Source organism: Lindgomyces ingoldianus (genome assembly GCF_010093535.1).
Source record: "Lindgomyces ingoldianus strain ATCC 200398 unplaced genomic scaffold BDR25scaffold_13, whole genome shotgun sequence".
In the NCBI taxonomy this organism is placed as follows: Eukaryota; Fungi; Ascomycota; class Dothideomycetes; order Pleosporales; family Lindgomycetaceae; genus Lindgomyces; species Lindgomyces ingoldianus.
In genome coordinates, this window is record NW_022985174.1 from 713,698 (window position 1) to 728,788 (window position 15,091).

Here is a 15,091-nt window from a genome sequence, read left to right on the forward strand (position 1 = left end):
CTTCACAAACGTACTAGGCTAGTTTATATAAACATAGCCTAGATTACGCTTAGCGCGCAAAGAATTAGCTATATTAGCTATAAATACTATCTAAGGGGAAATTCCTTGCGCATATAGCTTAAGTATAGTCTTAATAATTACCTGCTTTTTTTTATTACCTAGCCTTTATAATTTAGCTGTAGAATTAGCTTATAAAGGTTGTCTAGTGCTATAGTTATTTATTGTTTTTTACAGGACTTTGCACATAGCTACAGCACATTTTTTTTAAAAGTTTTATGTCTTATTTAAAAGCTTAGAGCGTAAGCTGTATCTAACGTTCTTTTAGCGCGTCTAAGTAGTGTTGTGGGGAATGCATTAGTGTAGAAAGGGTGGTTTAGTAGGGTCTTGGCAAAAGTGAGCGACTCGGGTGTGTGAGCAACTCGCCCATGAAGTACGTTAGCAGTAAAAAAGAACAATAAAATAAACTATTTAAAAACTTTATAAGAACTCTAAACTCTTATTACAGTAAAATAAGGCCTAAAAAGGAGCCTAACTACTAAAATTACACTTAGTTACCTTAGAAAAACATAGGTTAGCCTTGTGTTACAGTCTACGGTTGGACTAGCGTAACTCCACCAGCAGTGCTCCACAATCTAGCTGGGTTGGGACAGGGCTCGCTTACAGACCAACTGGAGGACACGGAAGCAGCACAGCTGCCTAAAATCATAGAAGAATGCGTCATCTAATAAGAAGACAGGCCGCGAGCCTAGGGAGCCAGAGGGAGCTCATGGGAGCCCCTCTTAGTAGGCTCCCCTAAGCTCCTGCCAGCTCCCCTTAGCGCCCTAGCACATGTATATAGTTCCCACATTAAACAACCTTTAAAAGGTGTGTTTAATGTTTAGTTTATTCTTTATATAAACTAAGTAGCATTTAGCTTTTTAAAGAGCTATAATACTATTTATATATCTTACACTATATATACCTCTAACTCTGTCTAAAAGAACTGTTTAACCCTAGCCTCTTTACTGCTGCACATAGGGCAAACTACAATCTAGTTACTCTACCCTTCTCTAATAGCCTAATAGCCTGTACGTAGGACTGTACACCCTACTAGATTAGCCCCTACTATTTATTCTACTTCCCCTTAGGAATATTATAAGACCTAAGTGCTTTTTAAAGTAAAAATTATAACATTAAACACTACTCTTTTTAAAAAGTATAGATACTTTACAACACAACTTAGATTCTAACATAGCCTACACTACGCTATTAGGACCTATAGAAGTTCCTACCTAAAGTAAAGCTATTTTAGCAGAATAAATTAACTTAATCTAGGACAACATTAAAGACCTCTAGTAGATTAGTAATAAAGTTAGTAAACTACTAAAACTTAAGTAAGAAATTACTAACCTCTGCTAAAAAGCAGCAGAATTATAAATACCCCTTAGACCTATAGGCCTCTAGAAAGCTACTAACTAAGCTTATTAAATACATAAACTATAAGTAAAACTAGTAAAGATCTAGAATATCTTAACTAAAAAAGTAAGCATTATAGCTAAAAAGACTTTAAGACTAGCCTTTTTAAAGCTTTTTAAAAAATTATTAAAAGACCTTTAACTATTCTTTATAAAATGTTATCTTTATATATAATATAACAAAGAAGCATTTTAGACTAATGCAGAAATAATATCCTAGATAGAATTACACCTAAAAGGCCCCTCTATAATTTAGTTCTAACCTTATGCAGACAACTAGATAAACTTTAGAGTAAATAGTAAAGCACTTACTTTTAAAACTAAAAAAATATTTAGCAGCATTAAAAATTTTAAAGAAGCTTTAACAGCTATTTATAGAACTCTTAATAAAAAAAAATTATAGCTAATAAGTTAAACACTATAAAATAAGAAACTAGCCTAGTCTAGAATTATACAGCACACTTTAAGAAACAACTAGCTATCTGTAGATAGATAGACTAAAAAGCCCTCTGCTGCATGTTTTACAATAGACTAAGTAAAGTAGTAAAAGATAAATTTATGCACAGTAAAAAACTAACTACTTTTAAAATTTTTATTATGTAAGCAACAACTTATAACAACTGCTATAGAGAGTGTAAAAGAGAAAAAAAATAAAAAAGAACTTCTTAAAAACTAAAGTTTATTTCTAAGAAAAAAAAGCTTTTATAATATAATAAAAAACTAATAAACCTTAGTTATGTAAAGCATATATAAAGCCCTCTCTTTAAAAAGAGCTAAGTTCTAGGACGTAATAGGCTGCCCTTAATAAAGGAATAATAAAAGTGGCTAGAGAATAAGGCCTGCCTAAACTATAAAAAAGTAGGATATTTCTGCTAAAACTACTTAGACTTCTAGAAGAGGGAGAATAAAAATACTACTATAATAATAAAAGCTATTACTGCTAAATACAGCCTTACAGATAAAAAAATATTAAAAAAATTAGACAATAGACTCTGCTAGTAATATAAAAAAAACTATTCTTTAAACAACTGCTCTAAAGTGTATTAGAAAGTAGTTATTTAGAATTTTACTAGCCTTAATATAGTGTTGCAGGACCTTATAATCTTTAAAAAATATAAAGAAGAGACTTAGATCTAAGAATATATTATAAATGTTTAAAAAAAAGAAAAATAGTTTCCCTTTTAAGACTAGACCCTTAGCACTTTAGTAAAAGAGCTCTTTTAATAGTTTTAGAAATATAAATGCTAGAAGTGCAGTTTATAACATAACTACCTAAGTTACTACATAGTTTTACTTTATTAAATAAACATTAGCAACAACTACTTTATATTTAACATTATATAATAAATAGCTAGAGTTAAGTATAATATTATAGATTAAAAAAAATAGTAGTAGTTTTTTATTAAAATTAAAGACTAGAAGCTAGAAGAATTAGGTAAACCTGCTAGGTTTAAAGTCCTAAAGCTAGCACCTAGGAAGCCTAAAACACTGCTTCTAAGCCTTATAATTAGCAGAAAGGCTTTAGTAATACAACAGAGCTATAGTTAGTACACGCTCTATAGAAATAAAACCTATAGCACTAATAACTACTAATAAAAAAAACACCCTATTTAGATTATATAAATACAGAAATACTTATAGTAGACTTAAAAAAGTCCTTTTAATATGTTACATAGACCTAATAACTGTCTATACCCCTAGTACTAATGCACATAATAGTATTGCATTAAGCATTAGAATAATAAGCATAGAACAGGCTAGTAGCTTACATAAAAGAAGAACTATAACAGTTGCTTATAGTAAGAGACAGCCTTAGCCTGCAAAACTACAAATTGTTACACCTGTTAAACAGCTCCCCTATATAAGTAGAAGGGATAGGCAGTGTGTAAAGAATAAGACAACTATAGGTTCTACTACTTCTAGTAAAAAGCAGCAAGAAAGAAAGACTATCTAACATTACATTACCTAGTTAAAGATTATAAGTGTAAAGCAGCTAACTACTATAATTAAAAACATTAAATTTATAAAAAAAAAAGATAAGTTTAATAATAACTTATAAAACATTAACCTTTATTTTTTTCCTAACGCAGAGGCTAAACACAACATATTAGTAGTAATTATAGTAGGATAAGGGGCAGGACACAGCCTAATAACTACCTTTACATATAAAGGGTGGCCTAGGCTAGCCCTTGTGGACAGCAGATGTACCTTTACTGTAATAAATAGAGATTAAGTAGACAAACAAAGTATACTATTTTATATAAAAAAAAACCTGTTTAAGGTAACCCTTACTAACACATTATTAATTAAGTATAGTAGAGAATAGATTAACCTAGAAACCTATAAAAAGGACCTTAGAACCCCTAACATAAAAAATTAGAGGTCTATAAACATACTCTAGCTAAAAGGCAAATATAACGTAATTCTAGGCTATAACTAGCTTAGAACGCATAACCCTGCAATTAATTAAAAAACTATAACTATAGAAACTCTTAATAACTACGCACGCATAACCTAGTTAGCATGCTATAATAATAGATGCCTAGTCTATAAACAAGTAAAATAGAGTAGCAGTTACTACTCTAAGAAAAAAAAACTCTAGAAATTTCTTTACTAAAAGCTAAAAACTTAGGTAATAAGAATAATAAAAAAAGAACTTAAAAAAGTCTTTTATAAAAAAATTAAAGCTAATAAAGATGTAGAATAGATTAGTGTTATCTAAACCTAAAAAGAAGGCTACATCCTAACTAAGTATAAAGACTATAAGGATATGTTTAAGACACTAGAGGACCTAAAAGAACTACTACTACACTAGCCTTAGAATTACACTATTAACTTAATAAAGAATTATAACTTAAAAACCTACAGGCTTTACCCTCTAACAAGAATACAGAAAAAGGCCTTGTAAAAATATGTTAATAAAATGTTAGTATAAGGCTATATCTAAGAAAGCTACAGCCTAGTAGCCTTAGCTATAGTTTTTGTAAAAAAGAAAGAAGGAAAAATCTAAGTCTATTAGGACTATAAGACTCTAAATAATAACATAATTTAAAATTAGTTTTCTCTACTAATTATATAAAATATTATAAACTAATTAAAAGAAACCTAGTACTTTATAAAGTTTAACATACAAGACAGATTTAATAAAATAAGAATAAAAAAGAAAAATAAGTAGCTTATAGTGTTTAAAACCCTATAGAGACTTTATAAACTACTAGTAATGCTGTTTAGCCTAATAAACACTCTAGTAATGTTCTAGTAAATTATTAACATAGCTCTTAACCTATACCTTAATGTCTTTACCTTAGTATACTTAGATAACGTCCTTATCTATTTAAAGGATACCCTAGAAGACTATATATAGAAGGTATAAAAAATCTTAAAATAGCTTAGAAAGTATAGACTTTACCTACAGCTCTCTAAATGCAAATTCTATGTTACTAAAATAAAATACTTAGGATTTATAATTAATAAAGAAGAAATAAAGATTAACCTAGCTAAAGTATAAAAAGTACTTAAATAGCCTAAACCTATAATAGTTAAAGAAGTTAAAGGATTTCTAAAACTATTAGGCTATGTTAGACAAATAATTAGAGACTACTTAAAGATTACTATACTATTAATAAATACTATAACTAAGGAATAGGCTATAGTAAAATTTATTTAGACTTTAAAAATAAATAAAGCATTTATAACACTAAAATAAGCTATAACAGACAAACTAGTGCTAAAAATGTATAACTTATAATTAGATACTAAGATCCACACAGACGCATCTCTAGGAGCTAGCAGAGCCACGTTATATTAGAGACAGGAAGACAGAAAATAGCACCTAGTTGCGTACTATTCTGCTAAGTTTTTAGGACCTAAGGCTAACTATAGCATACCTAACAAAAAACTAAAAGCAATCTTAAATGCTATAAGTGTCTGTACGCAGCAGCAGCGTCGCGGCCTGGATACGAACGATCGCGCACGAGCAGGATCACGTATCAATGTCACATGATGCTCGTGCGCGAACCTCTGTGCGCGAACATCTAGATATCCCCCTTTTCCTCTGTACAGAGGAAAGACAAGAGTAATAGAACTAGAAACATGTTGCTCTTACCTTACCTACCTTGTACACTGTGCACACTATACACCACTCTTACTCTTGCTACTTAAGTGCTTATACTATAAGTAGCTAGCTGTTAGAGCCTATTTAACACTAATTAGTAGTTAATTTAATTAACTATAAATTAGCAAGAGTAATAATAAAGTACTTACACTTTATAAAGTACTTTATTTTATTACCTATCTTTTAGAAAGAGTAATAGCAGAGTACCTACGCCTTATAAGGTACTTTGTTTAGTTACCTATCCCTTAGAATAGCAGATTAATCCTTTGCATTATACAGCAAGCTCTACTACTATATAAAGTAAAGAGGAGATAGTGTAAGATGCACACTAAAGCTACTAAAGCTGCACAACCTAGTAGCTAGACAATAGCATATTAATCCTTTGCATTATACAGCAAGCTCTGCTACTATATAAAGTAAAAAGGAGATAGTGCAAGACGCACACTAAAGCTACTAAAGCTGCACAACCTAGCAGCTAGACAATAGCACATTAATTCTTTGCATTGTACAGCAAGCTCTGCTACTGTACAAAGTAAAGAGGAGATAGTGCAAGGCGCACACTAAAGCTATTAAAGCTGCACAACCTAGCAGCTAGATAACAGCAGTACCTGCGTAATTTACTAGAAAAGTAATTAACTATACTATTATAATAAAATTCTATTAGCAACTAACAACTCTGCGTAATAATAGAAAGAATAAAGAATAATTCCTATTATATAAATAACTTGTAAAAGACACAAGGATATTAGAGGCAACACTACAGAATAAGACTAGCCTAGAGTACTAAAATAACAAGATTAACATATTAAAAGCTCTAATAAGCTTATAAACTTAATTATACATAAGTTATATAATTACTAATCTACATATAATAACTTAAAAGAGCGCTACTTTTCTAAGTGCGTACATAGAGGATTTTAAAAAATAGACACTATAAAACTTCTTAGCACTTAGCTACGTGTTTAAAAAAGAGCTTATACAAGTGCTAAAAAATAAAAAAATTACACTATAGCTAGGCACTAAAGGTACCTAAGCCTAGAAGCTGTATAATATAGCATAAAAAAAAGCAATTGCACTAAAAAGGCTTTATACGCAACCTTTATTACTATATAAGGCTCTGCACAAAAGCAGACTAAACATAATGCTGCTATTAACACTAAACATACTAGCATTACCTGCTTTTACACTTTAGCTAGCACTACACTAATTACTGTACAAACAATACATGCCACCCTACCTAACGCCTACTCCACACCCTTAATTGTACACACTACCGCCTGCAGTAGTGTATGCACTACTAATACTACCTGCACAATCTATACTACATTACAACCTGTATAAACTTCTACTTTAGAGAGAAACTACTAAAGAAAAACTTTTAGTAAATAAAATTATATAATTCTAAAAAGCATAAAAAAAAATAATAACTACATAGGTTAACTATATAACATTTTTATAGATAAAATAAAGATCTTTATTAATCTATGTTAATAGCTAGATATTTAGAAAACTTAGTACACAGACATCTTTCTAGATATTTTAGAAGGTTAGGCAAATATGCACTATATGCATAACATAGGCTCTAGAAATAACTAGAAGTATTTATATAACACTTTAAGCATTATAACAAAGAATTTTACGCAAAGAGAAAAGAAGAAACTATAAAAGGTAAAGTTTTATATAAAGAGTAAGACTATTTTAGCAGAAAAGCAACTTATTAAGTTTAATAGTAAAAGAATTAAGCTTACACATAACATAGTAGTTTTTACTTAGAAGAGACAAGTAAGCTACCTTTATATAATTAACCTAGAAAATAAAGATGCTGCATAATAATATGTTAAGTAATATGTAAAAGGGGTATACATTGCATCTATGTGTTAACTAGAGGTAGTATTTAACCTCTCTATTACTGCACAAACTATAGACCCTTTACATAATAATATTAACACACTTAACATATAAATCTAATAGTAAATAGATAATAGTAAGCGTAGTCTTACCTTCTTACTATTACAGCTTAATTATGCAAAGCTGTTTATCTTTACAGATAAATTATTTACTAATAATAAGAACCTTAGCTTACAGCTAGGATTCTTAATTATATTAAGTAATAAGGACTGTATAGAGCAAAGTAACTGCTTTAAAATACTAGGTAACATTATACACTAGAATTCTACTAAGTGTAAAAGAGTAACTAGGAGTGTTCTTGCTAGTAAACTATACAGAATAGTTAGAGGGTTTAATAATGCAATTACTCTTAGTACAACTCTATAGTAAATTATATAAACGCTTAAACTGCTACTAATCCTAGTAGTAATCTGCACAGATTTAAGGTCTCTATACAATTGCCTTATTAAGCTAGGCACTACTAGTAAAAAGCAACTTATAATTAACATTATGTTACTCTGCAAATTGTACAAGAAGAGGGAAATTGCTAAGATTAGGTAGATTAATAGTAAAGACAACCTAGCAGATGCATATAAAAGCATCTATAGACTAGCTAGATCCTGTGCGCAAAGATGCCCTAGACTAACTAGACTAACAACACCTTTATATAAGGCTTATCTCTTTTATTTTTTTTTTATTATACGCACTTATTTTTCTTATTATAAGATTAAAAGAGAAGGATATGTAAAAAAGACAGTCTATTTATCTAGTATACAGAAGAAGAAAAAGCTACCACCCCTTACATATAGTAGTTACAATGCAGACCACAGCTCTGCTATACACATAAGGCGTAGGCATTAGCCTAAAAGTTAGCTAACATATAACACTTAATAAAAGAAAAGGCACTAGTAGTGCTACTATAATAATAAGTACATAGAGTTACTAGAACCTAACTACAACTCTAGACTAAAACTGCATAGAAGTACCCTTTATAACACACAACCTTTACTGCCCACAGCTGCAGATTAGTGCTAGCAGGTAAAACAATATTAATATTATAAAACAGCAAAGCTGCTATATACTGCTTTTTAGCCTATCTATAATTAGCATTTTATATAAGAAGAAAGCAAAAGAGCTAAAAAATTTATATATTTATGCTAAGACACTAAATAAACTACTAATTAGTAGCAGAACTAGTTAGAAAGGTAATGCAGATGCGCCTTAGGCTACTAGACTGCACAAGGACGTTAAAGACGCCCGCACTAACAGCGCTAGAGGTAGAGGAGGAAGGCTAGAGAGACATCTCTCTCTCTCTCTCTCTCTGTGTGTGTGTGTGTGTGTGTGTAGGCGGGAGTATCTGTCACTATTAGCACTGTATAAAAAGAGAAAAGAGCTAGGGAATAGTATAGTAGAGCTTAAAAAGTAAAAGATAAAGAAGAAAAAGTAAAAAAAAAGAAAAAACCTTATTATATACACTTCTCTACACACCTGCCTACACAAAGATTCTACACTATTCTAGCATAAAACCCTGCATAAAATAGTTTATACACTACTAAATTACTTATAAGGTAAGTGTATAAAGGCTAGATAATAATAGCTTAAAACACTTTACACTATTTATAAAGCTATTTATATAGTGTAACTAGCCTATTTTAACATATAGTATTACTAAGGCAAGTTCTAATAAATAGGGTAGAGTAAAGGCAAAACATAATTAGATAGACCTACATAGATAAAAGAGAGGTAACGCGTACAAAAGGTAACTCTTTAGATAAAAAGAAAAGTTGCTAGTGTCTGTACACAGCAACAGCGTTGCAGCCTAGATACAAACAATTGCGCATAAGCAGGATCACATATTAATGTTACATAATGCTTGTGCGTAAACCTCTATGTGTAAACATCTAAATATCCCCCTTTTCTTTTATATAGAAGAAAGATAAAAGTAATAGAACTAGAAACATGTTGCCCTTACCTTACCTACCTTGTACGCTGTGCACACTGTACACCACTCTTACTCTTGCTACTTAAGTGCTTATACTATAAGCAGCTAGCTGTCGGAGCCCATTCAACAATAAGAGTATAGGCTATAAAACTACATAAAATAGTAAAGCTATTCTACATTATAACTAACTATGTAAATTTAGTTACCTTTCTAACAGTAAAGAAACTATTACTAATGCATGTAAAATAGGTAATAGAACTAGCACAGTTTAACTGCATTATTAAGCACATCCTAAAAACACAGAATTAACAGGCTAATACTCTTAGCTAAAAGCTAGACTACTTTAATAAAGAAAAGAAAAAAACTAAGAAGTTTACACTTTTTAAAGAAGCTAATAAAGAATAGATCTATAATAGGCCTAAACTTATAAAAGAATTCTACATGCTTACAGCTAGCAAGCAAGAATAAAAAAACTTAATCTAAAAATACTATAAATTTTTAATGTTTAGATATCTAGAAATTAGCACCCTCTAGAAAAAGCTAAGGGCTGCTATACTACAACAAATACTAAAAGTAAAGCAACTATGCACAAAGGTGCTTAGAGAGTGTAACACCTGCAATAGAAACAACCTATAGAGGCATAAAGCCTATAGGTACCTTTAACTAATTAAAGCCCTAAAGTTACTATAAATAATAATTATAATAGATTTTATTATAGGATTACCCCTGTCTAAAGAACTAAGGACAGACAGAATGTGTAACATAATTACAGTAGCCCTAGATAAAACTACTAAATATTTGTATACTTAGCTCTTAAAAAAAATAATAATAGCTAAAGAATTTATTTATAAATTAAAACAAAATGTTATATTAGTATATAGATGCTTTAAGATTATTATTTTAGACTAAAATAAGCTATTTACTAGTAATTTCTAGAAAGCAGCAATGCAGCACCTTAGTATAACACATAAGCTATTAACAGCCTACTATCTGTAAATAGACAGCTAGACTAAAAGAATAAACATAGAAGTAGAAAAATATTTAAGAAAGTACATCTTTTAAACTTAGAATAATTAGGTAGCATAGCTTCTAATAGCATAGCTAGCTATTAACAACATAGAATTAGCTATAATAAAAAAAACACTATATAAAGCTAATTTTAGATATAACTTTTACTTTACACTACATAGAAATTAACCTATAGACTTATAAGAGTTAATAGATTAGCTAACAGACCTACGCTAAATACATAAAAGGTTAGCTATAGAAGCTAAGTTTAGCAAGGAAATAATAGAGAAGTATGCAAATAAATTATAATAGCTAGGACTAGAAATCTGCCTAGAAGACTATATGTACTTTAACACTAAAAATCTTAAGATACCTAGACCTTCTAGGAAGCTAGTAAAAAAAAGAATAGAACTTTATAAAGTTTTATAAACCTAATAAAACAACTGTAAGCTTAAGCTTCTTTTACACATAAAAATCTACTTATAGTTCTACATCTCTAGATTAGAAAAAGCACTAAAAGAAATTCTCTTATTTACATAAAAATAAAAGGATAAAGAAACAGAATATAAAGTTAAATGTATTATAAGTAATTAAAAAAACTAAAAAAAATTTCTAGTAAAATAAAAAAAGTAGCTTACTAGTAAAAACACATAGAAACTAGCTAAGAATTTAAAGAATGCGCAGCTGTTAGTATAAAAGTACCTTTAGGCTTATCTAAAAGAAACTAGCTAGGCAATAAGGCACCTATATTAAAAGGAACAGCTATATTATTACTAGATAGTAGTAGCCTTTAGAGATAAGTCTTAGCTAATAAAGGCTAAAGAGAGGAACAGCCCTCTACTTTAGCTTTAAAAGCTTTTATCTTGTCTAAGGAGAAGAGGTCTCCTTCTAGGTACTTTATATAACAGGCCTTTAATAGATTTAATAACTTTTAGATATAATCTTGTCTAGAACACTTCTTATCTATTGCCCTTAACATTTTTTTTTATAAACAGAGTTGATCTTAGACCTAGGCCTGTTGCTTATCTTATAATATATAATCCTAAGCTTATAAAGCCTTAGCCTTTTAAAGAAGTGCTTTTTTTTCTTTCTCTAAATAATTTTAAGCAGTGTTAGAAATAAAGGTGTTGCACTTACTATGCTTTTTTACACACTTAACGCATTTATCTAAGGATAAAGTTAACACATAAAACAACCTTAAAGACTAGTAAGTGCTATAAGGCCTTATCTTTATCTAGTAAAGAGGATTAAAACAAAGAGTAACATAAAGATAATAAGAAAAACAGGACTAACAAGCTATTTAGTATAAAAAAAATAGATATTAAGGATGCCTTTTAGTAGGCAGGCGCACACTTTATAAACAAACTTTTACTAACACAGCTGTGTAAGCAGAGCGGCAAGGACGCTGCTAGGGAGAGGGGGCAGCGTGTTACAGTCTACAGTTAGACCAGCGTAACTCTACTAGCAGTGCTCCACAATCTAGCTAGATTAGGACAGGGCTTGCTTACAGACTAACTAGAGGACACAGAAGCAGCACAGCTGCCTAAAATTATAGAAGAATGCGTTATCTAATAAGAAGACAGGCTGCGAGCCTAGGGAGCTAGAGGGAGCTTATAGGAGCCCCTCTTAGCAGGCTCCCCTAAGCTTCTGCCAGCTCCCCTTAGCGCCCTAGCACATATATATAGTTTCTATATTAAACAACCTTTAGAAGGTGTGTTTAATGTTTAGTTTATTTTTTATATAAACTAAGTAGTATTTAGTTTTCTAAAGAGCTATAATACTATTTATATATCTTACACTATATATACCTCTAACCCTGTCTAAAAGGACTGTTTAACCCTAGCCTCTCTACTGCTGCACATAGAGCAAACTATAATCTAGTCACTCTACCTTTCTCTAATAGCCTAATAGCCTGTACGTAGGACTGTACACCCTACCGGATTGGCCCCTACTATTCGTCCTACTTCCCCCTAGGAATATCACAAGACCTAAGTGCTTCCTAAAGCAAGGATTGTAACACCTTGCTCTAATAAATAGCAGGTGCACTTTTACTGCTATTAATTCTACATAAGTAGATAAAAAAAGGATACTCTTTAAAAAAAAAAGACTTTTTAAAGTATCTCTTATAAACATGTTATTAATTAAATATAAAGTAGAATAAATATAACTTAAAACTTATAAACTTATTATAAAAGTAAAAGAAACTAATAATTAAATATTCTTTAACATTTTACTTTTAAAAGAAAAATATTAAGTAATCCTTAGATATAATTAGCTATATAAACATAACTTAATAATTAATTAGTAAACTATAACCCTAATAATAAAACAAGACTACACTAGAATAGCATAGTTAGCCTGCTATAATAACTTATGCGCCTTTTACAGATAAGCTAAGAAAGAAAACAGATATTTTCTAAAAAAAAAAAAAAACTTTAAAAATTTCTTTACTAGGAACTTAAAGCACAGGTAATCTACTAAATAAAAAAAGAACTTAAGGAACTATCTTTTAAAGAATTTAAAAAGAAAAAAGACTTTAACTAAGTAAGAATTTATAAGATTACCTAAAAACTAAGTAAGCTACTTAATAAGTACAAAGAATATAAAAACATGTTTAAAACCTTAGAAGATCCTAGAGAACTGCCTCTACATTAACTATAGGACTACGCTATTAACTTTAAACCTAACTTCTAGCTTAAAGCTTATAAGCTAAGACCTTTAACTAAGGCTTAAAAAGACATATTATAAGAATATATAGACAGGATGCTATCTTGTAGTTATATGTTACAATCCTTACTCCGGGGTAATAGTAATTCCGGAGTACAACGGCCTATATGTGTGTTAGTGGGAGAAGGGTGAGAACTTAGCTAGATTGGGTGTACAGTCTGTCAAGCAGAGTGAGGGAATCGTTAGGGTTCAGGAGGCAGGCTGTGGTTTGTCCCTATAGCTGTATAGGTAGCTAGGGCGTACTAGTTAGATAGACAAGGGTTAGAGGTATATATAGTGCAAGATATACAAGGCAGCTTAATTCTCTTTATAAAAGAGTTAAGCTTCTTAGTTTATTATAAAGAATAAACTAAATGTTAATTATAGCTTTCTAACTATAGTTAAGATTAAGACTATATACATAAATGTTACATGCATCTGCATGCGTTGCATGTGCTGCCTGCACTGCCTATAATAGCCTACAACGCCTGCATTACTTGCAATGCTAGAGTTTTTATTAGATAATACATTCTGCTAAGCATCTGTCTATAAGGTAGCGCTATTCTTTATCTATTCTATTATATAGTCTGCTAATTGCAGGGTTAACTGTGTTCTATTTAATATAGCCTAGACTATGTAGAATAGTAAGCTAAGTTATTACAGTCTGTCTATTAGCTATAACACGTAAGCTTTTCTTCTAGTTAGTGTTCTTACTGTTATGTTTTTTTTATTATAAGTATTAAGTTTTTTTTTTAGCTAGTGCATGTCCTTTTATAAATGCTTAATGTACATTTATCCTTTTTAACTATGCCCTGTTAGGCTTTATGTCTTCTAGCTTCTGTTTACTGTCTTTGTACTATTACTTATTTTAATCCTTTTTATTACATAAAAATATGTCCTTATAGTCTATGCTAATCTTATAGTTCCTCTTATATAATGTCCCTATTATTAAATAAGTGTGTAGAATATGTGTGTAAGAGTAGTTACTACAACACTTTTATTTCTAATATAGCTTAGAATTACTTAAAGTGTAAAAAAAAAAGGCTGCTTAAAAAGCTAAAAGTAGCTAAAAAATAAAAAGCTAAAAAAAAAAGATGTAAAAGTAGGCTAAATTATTAGAGCACTTTTAGTTTTTTATAGCTTAACAAGAGCAGGTGCAAAAGCAGCTAAAAGTTTTATTAAATTAAAAGGTAAAATATCTAAAAAAAGACTTTTTATTACTAGATAAGCTTAAAGCACTTAAAGTATATTCTACTTATTTTACTAAGTAACAGTTCCTTTCTTTATTTAAGATCTTTTTAACTTTATATTCTAGCTCTTTTTTATCCTATTTTATAGTTGCTAATAGAATAGTCTTAGGTGCTAGTTCTAATTTAAAGACGTAGAACTATAAAAAGATCTTTATCTTTTTTAGTAGTTTAAGCTTATATGCTTTTAAATAAGTTTAAATAACTTTATAAAGTTTTATTTATTTTTTAGCTAGTTTTCTTACTAGCCTAAAGTTTTTAAGGTTAGTAGTGTCTAAATATACGTAATTATAGAGGTGTATTTTAGGTGCTAGTTATTAGTGCTAATCTGCAGATGCTTTTATAGTTTCTGCTACTTGTTAGGCTTCTTTAGTTAATCTCTAATGTATTTTTACTAGTTACGTTGTTCTATCTAGGGCTTCTAGCAGGTCTGTTAGCTGTGTTCTAGAGAGTTTGTACTTATAAAAGTAACTAAAGTTTGCTTTATATAAGGTTTCTCTAGTAGTTATAGATTATATTGTGTTAATAGCTAACTAAGCTATTAGTAACTATTTAGCTTAATTTATTTATTTATATAAAATATATTTGCGTAGATACTTTTTTATTTCTATGTTTATTTGTTCTGTTTGCCTATCTGTTTAAAAGTAGTAAGCAGTAGAAAGTTTGTGCGTAATTCTAAGGTGTTAGATTACAGCTGTCTAGTACTTACTAGTAAAGAGTTTATCTTTGTCTA